The 20458-nt window shown below is 28.4% G+C and overlaps 1 long non-coding RNA gene across 1 annotated transcript; it reads right to left on the bottom strand.

Moving 5' to 3' along the window:
• Positions 1 to 92: 92 nt before the first annotated feature.
• On the bottom strand, positions 93 to 15215 carry LOC136087228 (uncharacterized). The gene is made up of 3 exons (XR_010641647.1): positions 14960 to 15215; positions 644 to 712; positions 93 to 351 (listed from the first exon to the last, which is right to left on the bottom strand). It is a non-coding gene; the product is annotated as an uncharacterized LOC136087228 (long non-coding RNA).
• Between the last annotated feature and the right edge of the window lie 5243 nt (positions 15216 to 20458).

Genomic DNA, 20458 nt, shown 5'->3' with positions numbered 1-20458 from the left:
GTACTTATATTTTATACACTAAATTATTATACGTTGTTTTTATGAATTTATTGAAATAACAGATTAATTTGTAGTTTTTAAGATATAAAGAAAAATATGGTGTTGTTGTACGCCATGTAAATAATTTCAGGAGGTTAAAAATCAACTTTTGCTATAACGTTTATTCTATTTAAAAGTGTATTTAGCCCCCTGATATTTATTAAATTATTTTCCGCTTGCTCGAAAAAATATATTCCGTAAAGTTGTTCGGCAAACTCAGAGTTTGCGAAAAGGTGTATTGAATTAATTAAATCGCTTCGGCTTGTATAATACCAAGGTTTTTAGTATCTTCTAACTTTCTTCAAACATTTTCTAAAAAAAAAATATAAATACAAATGTATATAAATATAAATATATATATATATATATATATATATATATATATATATATATATAATATATATATATATATATATATATATATATATATATATATATATATATAGAGAGAGAGAGAGAGAGAGAGAGAGAGAGAGAGAGAGAGAGAGAAAGGGCAATTTTAATAAGGAACCTTATTAGTCGAGCAATTTTAATTATTAGCCAGTTTGAAGTCATTAATGACTCCAATATTTCACAAATAATTATTTTCTAATTTATTACTTACAATGACTAACGTATTATGCGTAATTGAACACATATTATGCGTAATGAGCTTGAACCCATGAGGAGAATCCTGAAAAAAAGTGATCAATTAGGATAAGTAGTTAAACAAAAAAACAAAAACAAAAATGTGAAAACCTACTTTTTCAATGATGTAGACGTTGGGTGCAATAGCCACTGGATGCAAAAGTATCTTTACTTTTTCGTCACACACACAGCCTTCCATAATAACAGGCCTTGACATCGCGCAAAATGCCGTAAAAACTGAAGGCCGATTAAACTTTCACTTTTACTTATATTGATATATTTTTATATTAGGTAGGGTGTAATGGCAGTCTATGTTTTCTAATAATAATCTCTAGTAAAAACGGAAATATAAAAAGAAAACCAAAAAATTGTTAAAAGATAATCATGCTTTTCGTATTTCAAATTTCATTAAGAATATTTATGTAATATTAAATAGTATCAATAACAAGCAGAACCATAGCAAAGTATATGTCTATATATTAGATAGATAATTTTTTTTTTAGATAGATAATTTTCTGAATTTTTAATTTTTTTTTGCTAAATATGGTAACAATAAAAATCACCAACAATAAAAAACACCAACAAAAGTTGATTCAAGCAAAAAAAAATTTTATCAATATATCACAACAGGGTTAAAGTCCTTATACTTGGCAACTTGTAGTCAATACACAAACAATCATATAAACTTCGTCGCATAGCAAAATACTCATATGCTCTACATATAATATCTGAAGTATATAAAACTTCACCAACATTAACTTTTCTCATAGCATTAAGGTGTTCGAATAGAATATTTGACTGAGGCGAACTTTCTTTATTTTTTAAAAATCTAACTGCTTCAAATAAAGCTGATTTTGTTTTTATTAACTTTAATTTGTTTACAGCTAAATATGAAATATTACAAGTTGTGCCATTATGGTTAGCTACAAATGAATAATCATTGAAAATTACTAAAATAAATAATGGAACACCAAGTTTGTACATTTTTGATTGTATGTGCAAACTTAAGCTGGAAAACAATAACATCGTTATTATCACTTAACAAAGATTGAATATTGTCAAATATAAGTTCATCCTCTTTTAGAAAATCATTTAACTCATCTGGTAAAATGCTTCGAAAACTGCTTGAAGTTACATTTTTTCTAACTTTACTTGCTGGTGTGGCTAAACAACTAGGTGGAATATTTTAAAAACAGATGGTGGGTTTAAAGGTCGTTGCTTCCCATATTTGCTTTCAAAAGGTGCTTCATTTGGCCAATGCAGTTGACATAATGCTGTATAGTCTGTAACAATAAAACCAGTTCTTGGGATAGCTTCACTACATCTTTTTCTCTCCTCTAGATTCTTCGGGAATTTATAAATTGATATTTTTGTCGTAGTTGAGTATTGATATTTTTGTTGTAGTTGTAATTGATATTGTAGTTGTAGTTGTATAAATTGATATTTTTGTTGTAGTTGAAATAGTTCGACTTGCAAAGAGATACACAGCATTTTAAAGGCATTTTCAAGGCATTTTAATTATTAAAAAAACTTATCGTTAGTTTGACAATATTATTACCTTACAATGTTAACGCCTTGAACCTTAAAACGTTATCGTCTTGATGTTGGGCTATCTAATTTATAAACCAATCACATTTTAAAGATTTATTAAAAAAGCGTGAACACAAACTTTCGTCTAATGTTAAAAGATGAAAATGTAAACACAGTATTAGGAATTGGCCTTCAGTTTTACAACGTTGTTGCGCGATGTCAAGGCCTGTTATTATAGAAGGCCGCGGTCACACATAATATAATATTCTGAAACTAATAAACAAACATCTAAATTTCTATAAGTAAATTTGATCTTTGATCATTGCCTTCATATCCTATCTTATTTTCATATCATAATCTATTATGGAATTATTTATATAACATATCACAACAATATTATTAAATTTGTGATGTTCAAATATCATATGAACATTCTCTAACATGTTCATATGATATTTGAATATAGTTCTTGAGTATATTATCTGCAAACAATTGATCTAATGTTGTCAAAAACCAAGCATGCATGCATGGGACACTGCAGTGTCCCACAAAGAAATGCAGGTTTTAAAGTCAAATTTTCTTTATTAAAAAAAAAAATTAAAATAGGGGGGAGATAGGGAGGTTTCTGTAACTTTTTTTAGGCTTCAAAACTTTTAACTTTATATATAATAAGGTTCATAAAACTTAAGGGACTTACGAAGTACATTGAGGAACAAAAACAGGATATTTACAGAAACTTTTCAATTTTTAATCTGGAGTACCACAGTGTAATTGGGAATAAAGTCTCTGGGTCCAGTATTTAAAGTAATATGATCTAAAGTAATATATAAATTAAATAAAACGCTTTAAAATGCATGCAGTTATACATATAACTCCTGATAGTTAACTATATGTATAATTAGTTATACATAAAATTTATTATATAAACTTATTTTTTAAGGTTATGCTTGAACAAATTAGAATCAATTAATTCAAATTCAAGATTTAGTTCAAGTTCAAGTTATTTGTTCATTGTTTTTTCACTATTTTATATTTATTTGTTCAAATTTGTTAACTAGTACTAATTCTTACTACAGTAAGAATATTTATCATTGTTGAACGTGATTTTATTAGTAACTTAATTTTACTATCAACATATTTTGACAACACCCTTTACATTTTAAATGATGACAGCTTTACTTTTCTATTGATGTTAAATTTATTACGTTTCAATAACTCAGATTGAATTTTAACTGAATTATTGTAAGCTTTGTAAGGGTTTGTTGTATCTCAAATGGTGTTGTAAATAAAGTAAAAATAATATATATATATATATATATATAAATATATGTAAATATATATATATATATATATGTAAATTATGTTAGTGTATTTTATATATATATATATATATATTTGAAATAATGAATTTGAAATTTTGAAATTTTGAATTTGAAAAAATTTGAAAAATTTGAAATAATTACTCATTTGAATCAAGAAAATTTATTAAATAAAAAATCTGAATTAATTTCTAAATGTAGGCACGAAAATAAATACCTCTTAAAAAATTATAAAAACAAATGACCAAATTAAACTATCCCCATTCCAAAGAAAATTATTTCATAATTACTTTCTGTAACTTCCCGTTAACAAAAAAATATAGTAATTAAAATTTTTTTATAATAATTTATAACTTCCTGTAAAATATTTTTTTCTATAAATTGAATTTTTTTTTGAGATTTAGTAACTCTTCCTGATGATCCAGCAATGGTGAAACTCCAAGTCGAAGATAAAAGTTAGATAAGTGTTTTTTACTAATTAATTATTGCTCTGTTCTTTAAGAACATTGAGCACTCTATTTGTAAAATACACTAACATAATTTACATATATATATATATATATATATATATATATATATATATATATATATATATATATATATATATATATATATAGTATTTAGGCTAATGGGATCATCCATAAATGATGCCAGTAGATAGAGGGGCAGTGTGAGTTTAACAATAATTGACAATGGGGAGGGGATGTTGAGACCAAAATAATGTCAATTAAAAAATTGAATTAAAAAAAAAGCAAAATATTTTATTTAAAAAAAAAGTAAAACAATTTATGCTAGCTATGAGCAGGTTTTAGAGGTATTTACACCAACAATGTGGTCTAAAAACTTCTTGCTTTTGTTGCTTAAAACTGTAGAGGATCATAGGAAAAACAATTTAAATTCAGAAATTAGCTTGCTTATCTGAAAGAACAATTTATGTTTGTTTTTTTTACTTTTAGTACTGAAAAAAATTGATGGTATATGCATTTTTTATATTATATTAACAATTCAGATATACCATCATAATACGATAACAAAAACTGACATCATTTTCAATGGGATATGGCAAAAAATTGACTGAGTTTGATAAAGGGTGAAGTTGTTCAATAAACCGGGTCATCATCTGACATCATTATGCATAGATGACCCTACGATTTAGGTAAGATAAGTAATCAATTTGCTATATTTCTCTTTAGAAAGTGTAAGAAAAAAGCATTGTTATGCTGAGAACCTACCTATTGAGCAAGCTTTGACCACCTATTTTATAAATTTGAGAGACAGAAGTGGAAGTGCGAATCGCAAAAGAACTAATAACAATGCTCTAAATTGATTTTAACTTTGTTGACTAACATTATTATAGTATTTAGTAATAATAAATGTAGTTTACATGATTTTTATAATTTGTATTTATTTCCATTAATTATCAGTTGTCAGTCTCCATTTTATAAAATGAATTAAAAAACTATTTATTTATAGTATAATAATAATACATAAATACTAGTTTCCTAATGCTATTATCATCACAATGTTAATGGTATTCGTTTTAAAGTGAAATTTTGTATCAATTTTATTGTTTTAATGTTATATTTATATATATATATATATATATATATATATATATATATATATATATATATATATATATATACATATATATATATGTATACATATATATATATATATATATATATATATATATATATATATATATATATATATATATATATATATGTGTGTGTGTATATATATATATATATAATATATATATATATATATATATATATATATATATGTGTGTGTATATATATATATATATATATATATATATATATATATATATATATATATATATATATATATTATATATATATAGTGTATATATATATATATATATATATATATATATATATATATATATATATATATATATATATATATATATATATATATATTATTTTTACTTTATTTACAACACCATTTGATATACAACAAACCCCTACAAAGCTTACAATAATTCAGTTAAGATTCAATCTGAGTTATTGAAACATAATAAATTTAACATCAATAGAAAAGTAAAGCTGTCATCATTTAAAATATAAAAGGTGTTGTCAAAATATGTTGAAAATAAAATTAAGTTACTAATAAAATCACGTTCAACATTTAGCTCATCTATTTTACAGACTGATGGTTTTCACTTATTTACTTAGTTTTGGAAAATAAAATTTGGGGTTTTATTATAATTACACCATACAAATATGCATAAAGGAATCATGGAATCCAAATCATACATCATTTTGAAATTATTGTATAATTTACAGATCGGTCAGTAAATTACTACAAAAGGGCATTAAAATCTGTCGAAATTATTAAGAATAACCTATTTAATAAACAGAAGTTTCTTCAATAAAGTTAAAATTTAATTTTTAATGAAAATAACTTACACCAAACGAACTTTCTGAAATTTGGAGTACTTACAACTGCAATAGGCAGGTATAACAGCAGAAATTTTATCTAAAAATGTAAAAATATTATTATTAGAAACACAGATACACAATAACGTGTTAAAAATATTTTGTTAATTCATTTTAAAAATATATAAATTTAAAACATTTAAAACTAAATAAGTATAAAATAAGAAACTTACTCTTTAAGATTGCTTATGTGAACCTATGAAAACGCCTAAGATAAAAAAAAATGAAAATAACATAGAAAAATGTTTTTATTCTAAAACTTATTTCTTGGCTTTTAGTGAATGATTGGAAGTAGCAAGTTTCAGTAACGAAACAAACTAATAATCATTTTTAACAATAGACACCATCGAGAAGGTAAGCCAAGTTGTCTATCAACACAAAACATCACAACAATAACATCACAATCACAAAACACACAGACCCTGTGGCACTAAACGCTCCTAAGTCACACTTGTGTCACTAAGTAATGGGTTAACTTTTAACCGAAACTAATGATCATCCTGAAAAGCTTAAAGGTGGCTCTATTTGCAGATGACATAAGAAACAAATGGATTTCAATCATCTTGTTTAAGAACTGACTTGCTAACTGTTGTTACAGAATGGTACTACATAGCATTACATAGAGGTGGTTAGGCAAATTCTACTGCTCTGGATCTCAAAGGCTTTCGATAAAGTCTGGCATGATGGACTTACCCATCTTTTTGCAATTTTTTAAGTTGTCTGTTAATTGTTATCTAGCTATATATGCAGTAGTGGTGTTGTGGTAAAACGCTCGCTTCATAAGCGAGAGGTTCCGAGTTCGATCCCTACCACGTCCCTGGTAGTACCACGCTCAACTAGTTTCTCCGAGCAGCGGCCTTGTTCATCGAGGTTCGTGTTTCGGAGTTATAGAGTTGAGAGATGGTTATAACCACTATTAAGTAGCCTCCTCATTTGTAGTGGCCTTCTTGGCCTTGAGGAGGTGAATAACAAAAAAAAAAAAAAAAAAAAAATATGTATATATAAACTTCATCTAGGCTCTTCCAGTAACTTCCAACTTTAAAAGTAGTTACCTTCTGATGCTTGCTCTACCCCTACTTCTATCCACAATAGTAAAATTGTTCCCAATCAAATTACTGTTTTTGTACCTTCTGATTTAATTTTGAAAATTGCTAATGATGACTTTTCATGCTGTTACCCCAACTTCTATTGCATACATCCCTTTAGGAAATGGTTCTAAAAACTTTCTTATTAAAACGCAATTTAATCAAGAGAATCTTCTAGTTTCTAATTTGGATATTACCTATATTACCTGGTGATTTCACCTATCAAATAAAGACATTTTAATTTGTAACATGTAATTGACGTTTTTGAAGAAGGTAGATAAATCTAATGGTCTAATTATAAGCAAGGGTTTTGAGTCTTTAATTAACAAACACTTATGCTCTCCTCTTTTGTCAATCTAATAACTTACTTTCTGATCATCACTATGGATTTCAATCGCCTCATTTTACAGCTGATACTACCATTTATTCCTGCCTTGATAAGAACGCAACACTCTCTGATTGCTTGAAGAGGGCATTTGAGCTTAAAAAGGATCTCACTTCTGCTACAGCATTAGGCTCACAGTGGCTGGTGAACTTTAACTCAAAGAAAACATAATTTTTTTCAGCTAATCGTTATCTCCATAATCTAGATCTTCCTATATTTATTAACAGTAATGTACTCCATGAGTCATCTACCCTTCGTCTTCTAGGATTAGCTCTTACTTCCTATCTTTCTTGGAAACTGTATATCAAATCCATTGGAAAATTAGCATCTGCTAAGGTTGCATCTCTTTATCGAGCTCAACACTTTCTTACTCCGGATTTTATTCTTTATCTCTATAAATCTCAAATCCTTCCTAGTATGGAATACTGTTGCCCCATCTCTGGCAGCTTCCAATAATGCCCTTTCTCTTTTAGTCAAGGTTCAAAAATGCATTGTAAACATAGTTGGACCTGCTCTTGCAGCCAACCTCCAACCATTATCACATCGTCGTAATGTTGCTTCTCTTTCTCTTTTTCCTCTTTTCTACAAATACTATAATGGGCACTGCTCTAAAGAGCTAGCGTCTCTTGTGCCATCTACTGAAATTCATTCTCATGATACTCGTCATTCAATTAAGTCTTATCCTTTTATTGTGACTGAAATTGTAATAAAGTTGCAAAGACAAATATATTAGAAAAAAAATCAAAAAGAAAAGAGAAATGTTGTTAACAAAACCTCAGATTAGAGGGTGACACAAGTTTATTAACAAAAATTAAAAATAAAAATAATTATAGAATACCAAGACCTGCCGCTGTAGCCAACCATTGTCGCACTGTCATAGTGTTGCTTCTCTTACTCTTTTCTACAAATACTATAAAGGGTGATGTTTTAAGGAGCTAGTGTCTCTTATGCCATCTGCTAAAATTCATTCTTTTATTACTTATCATTCAATTAGGTCTCATCCTTTTACTGTGACTGTCCCTAAGTGCTACAAAAATTCTTATTTGTGTGAGTAATCATTCAGCATCATTTTACTGTATATGTTCCTTCATGGTCTAAAAACTTTTTTTTTCTTTAACAAAACATAAATATACATATAATGACTTACGCGTGCATGAATGCTGTACCAGAGAACACAGACATACATACAATTCCAACAGAACATAGACATACATATAATGACTTACAGGTACATAAACAGAAACTTACATATATTGACTTACGGGTGCGTCAACACCGCTCCAGAGGTCCAACAGAACACAAACATACACATAATGACTAACCAGTACATAAACACATACATACATATAGTGACTTACGGGTGCGTCAACACCGCTCCAGAGGTCCAACAGAGCACCAACATACACATAATGACTGACGGGTACATAAACACATACATACATATAGTGACTTACGGGTGCGTCAACACCGCTCCAGAGGTCCAACAGAACACAAACATACGCATAATGACTGATGGGTACATAAACACAAACATACATATATTGACTTACGGGTGCGTCAACACCGCTCCAGAGGTCCAACAGAACACAAACATACACATAATGACAAACCGGTACATAAACACAAACATACATATAGTGACTTACGGGTGCGTAACACCGCTCCAGAGGTCCAACAGAACACAAACATATACAAAATGACTGACGGGTACATAAACACAAACATACATATATTGACTTACGGGTGCGTCAACACCGCTCCAGAGGTCCAACAGAACACAAACATACACATAATGACTAACCGGTACATAAACACAAACATACATATAGTGACTTACGGGTGCGTCAACACCGCTCCAGAGGTCCAACAGAACACAAACATACACAAAATTACTGACGGGTACATAAACACAAACATACATATAATGACTGACGGGTACATAAACACAAACATACATATAATGACTTACGGGTGCGTAAACACAAACATACAAATAATTACTAATAGGTTGATTCAACACAGCTGTAGAGGTGAACAGAAGACAGGTATTCATATTATGACTTGTAGATGCACCTACAAAAATATACATATAATGACTCACAAATACCTAAACACAAGGATAGATATATTAATGGTACATCAGCGCAAAAACAGAAAGCATAACTTACCAGTATGTTGTAGTGGTTGGGAAGGATGAACAGAAATCAAATATACATATAAAGAATTGTGGGTGCGCAAACACTGCTCCAGATGACCAAACAGATTACAAACATAAAGACATTAAATTGAATAATAATAATAGCAAATATAAATGCAATAAATTGAAGTTGAATTAGCATTGCGTCAAAAACAATATTAACAACATTTTTGTTTTTTTCGAATTTCGCCCTCCACATAACCATCAGCCTTTCCCTCTATCACAACACATTTCATCCTCCACTCTTTGACTAACTCAATATCGTATTTATCCTCAAATCCGTCATATAGTATCTCAAACTCGCATTCATCATCGAATTCATTGTCGTCTAAAACACTTACTACGAGCCCTGAATACCATACATCCTTTCCACCTTCATCTACCATTTTATGTTTAATTCTTTTTCCTAAAAACTTTGGAACCCCTCCCTTTGATGCGCCTGCTCTTATTATTTTTCTAGTTTCTATTAATAATCTAGTGTCACCCTCTAATCTGACCTTTTTTTTTAATGTTAACAACATTTCTTGTCTTTCAATATTCTGTCTGATGACTGAACATTTTATTGTATTTGCTCGTTGTTCTGGAGCATCTTTTAAAAACTTAAAAATTGATAGCAGGTTTGTTTTTAACGCCTCTATACCAAATTTTTTGTAATTTTCACCTTTTACCTTTTCTCCTAACTGTAGCCACTTTTCTGGAAATTTTTGCTGTAGTACTTTTTTTCGAAATTTAATTTGTCTTTGCAACTTCATTACAATTTCAGTTTCAGTACCTAAGATTTGCTCAAAATCCTCTTTACACAAAATTAAACCACCATCCTTTTTTTGTTTCAAAATTTCTGTTGTCAAAAACTCTTTTTCTTCGCTTGCCTTTTGCTCCTTTATTTCCTTTTCTAAGTTGCGCTTGTCCATCTCATCGATTTTGTACTGCAATATATTTGCTTTTTTTTCTCTGTACTTTCTAGGTGTTGTTTAGCTACCTCGCCTTGCTAGTAAAACTAGCCTTGCCAATTCTTCCTGGGATTTCCCATATATCCAATCAGCTGTTTTGTTGTTAAACATGATGACACCAGCTGCAGCTACTGTTGTAGTGTTAGGTTTCATTTTTAACCTGCGGTCATAAGAAGCAAAGTCACGTTCAAGCACAATGTTAGTACACAGACAGTTTTGAGTTTCCTCAAGGACATTAACATCTGGATTGCAATATTCCCCTCCAGGCAATTGGTCTCTTAACTGACTCTGGATCATAACTGAACACGAACAACATATAACTTCAAGACATTCTTGTGTTAAGGCATCCAAAAGTGGGTCATTACAGTTAAAAAACAAACAATCAAACAATTCATCATTAGTGAGATATTCGACATCAAAAAATGTAGAACCACTTAACATTATTGATGCATCAGAAGAACAACAAACAAAATAATTAAACATTTGCGACCAAACAGTATTAAAAAGAAAAAATATGACCTTCCTCTTCAATAATACGAAAAAGAGGTCCTGATATCAGTTTATTAAAAATTCCCAGAGCTCTGGTTGAAGCATGAAAAATTATGTGCTGAATATCATGCCTAATTGATTCATGAAGGAAATTTGAACCATCAAGATTAAAAACAAATTCTTTAAGATGATCTTTATGAAAATACGTTGCTCCACCAAGTAAAAATATAATGTTAAACCGATGATGCAGAAATGAAACCATAAAATTTTTTGAAAACTTTTTACGCAAAAATGCCCTCCATTCATCAGCTTTCCCGTTCCGTTGATCGCCATGTCTATAGCTTGTAAGTTTTGAAAGTTCATACAAAATATCAAAGGTACGTGAGTTTTGAGAATTTATAAAACCACCATGAACACTACCTTCCTGCTCAACCACTTTTTCCCATTCTATGATTGCTTTTTCTGCATATATTCCTAAATTATGGATAACATGTAAGCCACAAAAAACATGATGCATTTGAGAAATTTTTCATTTTTCATTTAAAGGAAGTAGTTCATAGTTTTCAACAACAAAAGGCAAAATTGCTTCTCTCCAATGTTTAAATTGGATAAAAAAACTTGAATTAACAATGGTGCAATCTGTCATCAAAGATTTGAACGAAAAAATAAGCTTCCGAAGATCATCCTCATAGTTTTCTTTTTCAGGAGAATATTTGAGAGACATATCAGTAAGTAAATTTTTTAACTCTCCAAAATAAGATTGTGCCTTGCCTGAAAACATATCTTCTATCCCAAACGTGTAGCTTCCAGATGACGTTGTGACTTGAAAACTACCAATCTCTCTAAAATTATACTTTGTGCCATCTGTATGAAGAACATTGTGTGTACTATCCAATATAGCCTCTCTAACCTGTGCTTTTGATAAAAGGTTCATTTCACTAAAAAATTCAGCAGCCAAAGATTTTTTTGGAAGTGTGCCACATGAAATTCCAGCCATTTTTTGTAGTACAGTTCTGATAACTGATTCAACATTGTTAACAGAAACATTTTTACTTAAAAGGTCATAATATACAGAGCGAATTTCATCATTATATCTACCTCCTTCAAAAACATCAATTACATTTTTTTCAAAAAAGTTAACTCTTTCCTTCAGCTCTTCTGAAAGATTTTCAAAGTAATTTAAACTCTCCTTTAAGATTGAATCATTCGCTTCATCAGATGTTTTCAAAACAGTGTTTTCAATTTTTTTCTTAAAATACCATGCCTTTTGTCTATCTGATTGTGAACGCTTTCTAGCCAAATCAATTTCTTTTTCTAATCTAAAATTTTTTTGCAACAATTGGTTAATCCTACAATCCTTTCTAACTTCTCTTTTGTTGACATTTCTGACATTATATTTTGACAAGATTGCTTGATATTTTCTTTTATATTCATTGCATCTTTTATTAATTTGTCTGTTTTGTAATTTAAGATAATTAATTCTCTGTTTGTATTTTTTTATTTGATAGGCCAAATCACCTGATAATATAGGTAGTTTTTTATCTGAATTGGAAACTGGCAGATTCACTTCATTAACTTGCACTTCAAGAAGAAAATTTTCAGAATCATTTCCTAAAGGGGTGTATACAATAGAGTTTGGGGTAACAGAACACAAAAAATCATCATTAGCAATTTGCAAGTTCAAATCAGAAGATACAGAAATAGTAATTTGATTTGGAACAATTTCACTATTGTGGATAGAAGTTGGGGTAGAACAAGCATCAGAAGGTGACAAACCAACAACATCCGGAAAAGCACCAATAAAAGATAAAGCAGAGCTTAAAAAATACTTTCTTAAATCAAAATTTTTGGCACGATTTACTTTTGCAATAAAATCTTTTGACTTTTGAAGGCACTTGATCAGCATAACTCTAGATATAGGGTATTTAAACAAGGATAAAAAATGAAGAACTTTGGCCATGTCAAGTTAAATTTATTCTTTTCTTTTTTTTTACAAATTTGTAAAGAATGGCGATTGGTTAAAACCAAATCTGGATTTTTGAGGGATACAATGCCTCCATTAATGTTAAGATAATCCATAACAGTGTCAGATACTAAAATTAAAATTAAACTTAATTTAAGTGACAAAGAAAAATTAGGGGTGGATTATTTTGGTTTTAATAAATTGAATTAATAAAATGAAAAAAATTTGTACTACAGTATTCCTAATTTATAATTTTGACTTACTTTCTTGAATTATAGATGGAGCAACCATTTTGGTGAGACTATTGTTAATGTCAACACCTAAAAAAAAGGAATTAAAATAATTATTTCAAGAGTTCATAGTATTTAATCAACACACAAATAGAGGCAAATAAATATAAAAAGATATAAAGAATTTCTTACACAACTCCATTTTCATAAGCTTTTGTTGAATACTATTTTCAGGTTTTTGTTTTGAAAAAACAGTTTAAATAAGAGCAACCTGTAGTTAAAATAGTAAAAATCAAGATTTTAACTTTCTTGAAGAATGCAGACCTTTTACCTGGGAAAAAGGAAAAGATGTATTTTCATTTGATTAAAATTTTAAGAATTATACTTTCACTTTCAATTTAATTTTCATAATCTAACCAAAACAAACGCAAAAATCAAAACAGATAACGTCATTAAATACGCGAACAAAAGCATATATATATACACATAATTTATATATGCAAATCCTAAGTACCAATTCTTTAGGTAAACTTAAGTAAATACTTGTTTTAAATAGAGGAAAGGCTAAACTTGCAATTTCCACCTGGACGTTTTTCAAAAACACTTTTTTTTTAATATAAATCAACCTTGAAGTTTTTAAACGCTGAGAACTAAAATTTTTTGTATAAATGTTAAAAAACGTCCAGATTCCATTAGATTCCCCGTCCTTTTCTTAATAAATATGGAAAGTTTCATAAAAATTAGATGTGTTTAAGATCTTAGGAATCCTTACCTTCAAAAGCTTCTTTTTAAAAAAACGTTCCCGCGGCAAGTTTTTTTATGAAAAGTGGTCTCAAGATATGGGTAATATATAAATGAAGCCATACAAAGCTTAATACTTTCTATATACGGTTGCAAAGATATTGAGTAACACTAACTGATGCAAAAAACCTCAAGGCGCTGGCTTAACCATACAAAAAGATATAACAGAGCAAAGTTTATGAAAATTACGTGTTTTTTGTCAAACGTCAAATGTTTTTTGTTAAGCCGTGGAATCGCTAACTAAATCTTGAATTTGAATTAATTGGTACTAATTTGTTCAAGCATAACCTTAAAAAATAAGTTTTTATAACAAGTTATATGTATAACTAGTTATACATATAGTTAACTATCAGGAGTTATATGTATAACTATATGCATTTTAAGGCATATTATTTTATTTAAACATCACTTAGATCATATTACTTTAAAAACTGGATCCAGAGGCTTTATTCTCAATAACACTGTGGTACTCCAGATTAAAAATTGAAAAGTTTCTGTAAATATCCTGTTTTTGTTCCTCAATGTAGTTCGTAAGTCCCTCAAGTCTTAAGGACCTTATTATATCTAAAGTTAAAAGTTTTGGAGCATAAAAAGTTACAGAAACCCATCTCCATCCTATTTTTTTCTTTTTTTAATAAAGAAAATTGGGAATTCTTTGACTTTCAAACCTGCATTTCTTTGTGGGACACTGCAGTGTCCCATGCATGCAAGATTGGTTTTTGACAACATTTCAACTTGCATCAGTTAATTGTTTGCAAATAATTTACTCAAGATCTATATTCAAATAACTATTATATTATCCTAATAATACGTCTATTTGCACAAATCTTAATCTTATTTCTATAAAGAAAGATAAAAATTATTCGTGGTACTTACATACTTGCTTGCCATTCTCTTTATTAATATAAAATATTTTCACACAATATAAACGTAACGCAATGCAATGTCGATTTAAAAATTTTTTTTTTAGTTTCCAGCTTTTAAATTAATTCCCATGCAAATCCCACAGGAAACCCACGTGGGATTTCCCATGTGTGTAAATACCATATGGTTCCCACATGTAACCCATGTAACCCATGTGGGATTACCCACATGGGTTTAAGATGACAAATTTCCATACGGATACCACATGGGAAAATCCGTCCCACATAAATCCCATCAATCCCACACGGAACCCACGCGGAACCCATGTGGGACGCGGTTTTATTTTTCACTGGGTAACACACAATACCATATTTTTAATTTTTTTTTTATTACTTTTATTATTTGCCGTATATTAAAATTTACAATGAAATAAATCGTGTTAATAAATAAAAGAGCTGGAGCAAGCAGAAGACATAAACTGTCTTATCATCGCCATTTACATTGAAAAAATTGTCAGTTTATATACAAAAAAGTAGCTAAGTACATATTAAGAATTTTACACAGGTTAGTTACAATATAAATATTAATATAATATAAACATTAGTGTTGAAATATAACGCAATATATCGAAGATTAACAACAACATGAAAGTATTAAAGTATTTTAACAAAAAAAAATTAAATAAAAATAAAACTGCAACAAAAGAGAAGTAGGGTCAATAACTAATTTTTTAGATAATTTATATTATTTATGTATTTATTTTAAAAGAGATATTTTAAATCAAAGTCATTTTGTAATAAGAGACTCTTAGATTCTTTCCTGAATTGTTCAAAAGAGATGTTTTGAATATTATTTTTTTTTGGAATAAATTTTGAAAAGTGTTTCCATAGAAACGGTCCACGGTATTGGATTTGGTAAGAACTTAGTTTTAAATTAGTTTTTGGTACAATGGTACAATAAAGTTGTTAATTAAAAATTTAGTAGGATACTTGTTCGAGATTTCACTAAAGTAAGACTGAAATACAATAGGAGAAGACCCATATTTTATTTTAAACATGAATTGTAGAACTTGGTGTATATTAAGTTTATAGATAATAGGGCACCAAGCTTCCTTAAAAGACGTTAATGGCACGAACCATTATCGCACCAACCTCATATCGAACGATTTACAGAGCCTTAGTCTAAGGGGGAGGTAATAACTTCATATTTTCATTTAAATATATAGCTAATTAGTTTACAGTTGTATACTTTCTAGTACAATCAATCTTTTTTATATATCCATCTTATATTACCGTTTAAAAATACGGAGTTGGAATATCACAAGAGACCAAGTAAACTTTATTTCTCGAATTCTTGTCCACGAGGCGTCTTTTTTGTTACTTATGCTTATGTTCGAGGTAATACGGACGTCTTAGGTACACTTCTAACAGTTATAACCCGAAAACGCAACCTCTTTTTGAGTTTTTAATGGGGAGAGGTGATAATTCAGGTGGAGGTAATAATCACACTTTTCACGTAACTTCTTGTTTAATTTAATTTTGATCTCGTCATTTTAGTGAACGCATGCGCTCTTCATGCTAATTTTTATTTTTCTGTTGTATGTTTATATTTAAACTAAACCTGGCACGATTGTACGTATTTTTGATTAATACGTGATACTGAACTCACATTTAAAACTTACAAGTAGATGCGCATTTTTCTCTGTGTGTGTATATATCACATCATCGCATAGTGATTTAGAAACACTTGAAATTTGGCCAAAATATAGTTTTTCGAGTAGCGAAATTTAAACAATGTTATTAGCAAATTATTTTTTACAGTTTCTTATATTTCTAACGGTATAAAAAAATAAGTACTGAAATAATAGATTTAATTGTTAATTTTTGTTTGAAAATGACCAAAAGTAGCTCTTTTTTATTCTTAAAATTTTATCATTATTAAAACTTAGTTTTCTCCCTAAATACAAAACCTTTCATTTTAATTTTCATTGTATACAAAAATAATAGATAAATTTATCTTAATTTATAAAAAAATGTAAATATGTATTGATACATCTTATAAAAAATGCATTTAAAAAAATGCAATTTTTATGAGTTTAAACTGATTTTTATAGTGCTAGGACTTTTTATCTTAGACTTTTTTCGCGAAGCCAATTCTTTTTTTAAAGAGAGATCATTCTGTTAGAAACTAAAAAAGTTAGCTGCCCCAACTTGCCCCATTTTCAAGTAATGTTGTTTTAAAAAGCTGATTTTATAAAAAAATTAACGATGTAAAAGCTAATACGACATATATATATATATATATATATATATATATATATATATATATATATATATATATATATATATATATATATATATATATATATATATATATATATATATATATATATATATATATATATATATATATATATATATATATATATATATATATAGCGCCGTCACTAGCTTTTCTAGTGCCCTGTGCAAAATTTCATTTTTCGGCCCCCTAAGCCTAACTTTTTTTTGGAAAAATTGTAAATAAAAAATATATTTTAATTTATTATTTTTAAAAATTTCTTTATTAAAATTGCACTTTTCTCGTTTTCATTTGCGCAAATTCATTTATAACGTCGTCATAATTAATATCTTTAACAATGTTATATTCAATAGATATTATTGAAAGATATTTTCGTCAGTTTAAAGTTCCATTTCACGGCCGCCTAATCTACGGACCCTGTGCAAGTGCACCTGTTGCACCTGCCTAGTTACGGCACTGTATATGTATATATATATATATATATATATATATGTATATGTATGTATATATATATATATATATGTAAATTATGTTAGTGTATTTTACAAATAGAGTGCTCAATGTTCTTAAAGAACAGAGCAATAATTAATTAGTAAAAAACACTTATCTAACTTTTATCTTCGACTAGGAGTTTCACCATCGCTGGATCATCAGGAAGAGTCTCTTCCTGATGATCCAGCGATGGTGAAACTCCGAGTCGAAGATAAAAGTTAGATAAGTGTTTTTTACTAATTATATATATATATATATATATATATATATATATATATATATATATATATATATATATATATATATATATATATATATATATATATATATATATATATGTATATATATATATATATGTATATATATATATGTATATGTGTATATATATAATATATATATATATATATATATATATATATATATATATATATATATATATATATATATATATATATATATATATATATATATGTTTTTTATTAAGGCTTCCTTAAATTATTCTTTCAAAGTATTGGTCAATGTGAAAAACAAAAAAAAAGAACTGAAAGTAACATAAAAAAGAGCAATGACAAAGCAACGTTTAAACGCCAGCCGAAAAACGGCTGCCATGCATTAAATGGTGAGCAACACTTGACCTTCTTTGCTGATAGTGGGTCGGTCTGATTGATTATCAACATCCCAGAAAACTCTCTAAACTTGGTCTATGCACGTTCTATTGTCGGTGCTACCACCGATATCACTGATTTTTTTTTTTTGTGAAAGTAGTGTTGCTATCAATTTTGACAAAATTGGCTAAAAGTCGACTAGCTTAAAGTCGAAATTAGTCGACTTTGAAAAATCGACTATGGATTTCCTATTAATCGACTAAAAGTTGATTTAGTTAATTAATAATCTTAAAATCCTTATATCTGCAGATATAAAGATTTGAAGATTATTAATTAACTAAATCAATTTTTAGTCGATTATTAAACATGTTTAATCGATATAGCTTTTTCAATTTTTAGTTATTGTTTGTTCGATTAATAACAATAGCATGTACCATTACAACTTTTACATGGTATCTAGCTTTTTGTTTACATTCTTAAAGTTATATCTAATGTTTTTACCTAATTAAACTTTCGGTTATGTATTTCATTTATTTTTTTTGTTTGTTTATTCTATGCTTGTGATTCGTTCCAAGCTGACTCGGGGCCCTAGGGCAAAATTAGATGGTGAAACTCTAAAATCTAAATTTCATTATACAATCCCATTGAAAATATGATTGCATATACTTTTTGATATTCGGAAAGTAGTTAAGACCCTAAATAATTAGAGATTGGAAATAAACTGTCATCAAAGCAACCCGCATTTTTTTGTTTCATTAATATTTATATGATACGGTGTTTATAAATAATAAGCGAATAAAAATTACTTTATTATTAACCTATACTTCAAAAAAAAAATTATTCCCATATTTTGTCTAAATCGATTGTTAATTGGCTTAGTTGATCTCAAAAATATAGCAATCGGTTTTAGTTGATTTTAATATAAAATATATTATTCGGTTAAGTCGACAATCGAACTATTTATTAAAAGTCTTTAACTATTATTAAAAGTCTTAACAGTACTAAAAAAAAGGGTCCTCAAATCTCAAAATTATCCGACTGAAATGTGTCAAATGCCTGACTATCCAACAACAACTTTAAAATCGCCTTTTTTGATGGGGAAGAGGGAGGGTGGGGGGAAGAAGGACAGGTATAACACCGCCCACACACTTCCGTAGAATCACCCGTTTATCAATAATATTTTTTCGAACAAAAAAAAAAAAACATATCCAATTCCTTCAGTGTTTACGACGTGTTTTAAATGTTAAAAATAAAAACTTCTGCAATGAAGGGATAACATAATGTTTGGTCACTCTCCTCGATTTAGCCAAATTAGAAGATAGTGAACCATCCATTATAACATATACGTATAAATAATTACTCTTAAATAGACCATGTAATACGTGATAATAATCCGTGATAATAATAAATATCCGGTTAATATATCATTGTTGTTGTTGTTGCTGTTGTAGATGTTGTTGTTGTTGTTATTGCTAACCCAACTATATCTTTGAATATATAAGCATTGGATAGCAAATAATAGCAAAAGATTCAAATAAAATAAGATAAAATAATTAAATAAAATCCTACTTCCAATTTTTGTTCCGTCATATTAAGGTGGCACAATCTTTTTATAAAAAGTAAAAGGAAAAATGATTTTTTTTTTTGGCTTTAACTTTTGGTCTAACTATTCAATGAGGAAGCATGTAAATTTTTTTTTTTGAAACTCCAACAACAAGTAATATTTTTGTGAGCCTATTTTTCATATATTTTTTTTCTTCCTTAGTTACCATTTTTTATTTTGGTTACAAAAGTGTATTTATTTTCTTATTTGACGTATTATACAGTTCCTTTCTTCTCCTGAAAGCTTTCATATTGTGTAAAATCATGTTCATGACAGATTGGCTTTTTGCTATATAAGGTTAGAACGTAAACTCTTGTTATACACATTGCTTCGATTTAGAGGTTTTAAGTTGACCTAAAAGGTACTCAAGATGTTTCAAAAGATAACAATACTTTGGGTGTGTATGAGATGTATTCCATCGAAAACAAAATATAAAGCGTTCCTTTTTGGGATTTATACGCTTTTTTAAATAATCACTTTGTAGAAGAAATTTTGACTCCGTGGCAGATC

This window comes from Hydra vulgaris, chromosome 11 (genome assembly GCF_038396675.1).
Source record: "Hydra vulgaris chromosome 11, alternate assembly HydraT2T_AEP".
NCBI classification, from domain to species: domain Eukaryota; kingdom Metazoa; phylum Cnidaria; class Hydrozoa; order Anthoathecata; family Hydridae; genus Hydra; species Hydra vulgaris.
Note: the sequence above shows the minus strand (reverse complement) of the source record. Positions and strands in the feature narration are given on the sequence as shown.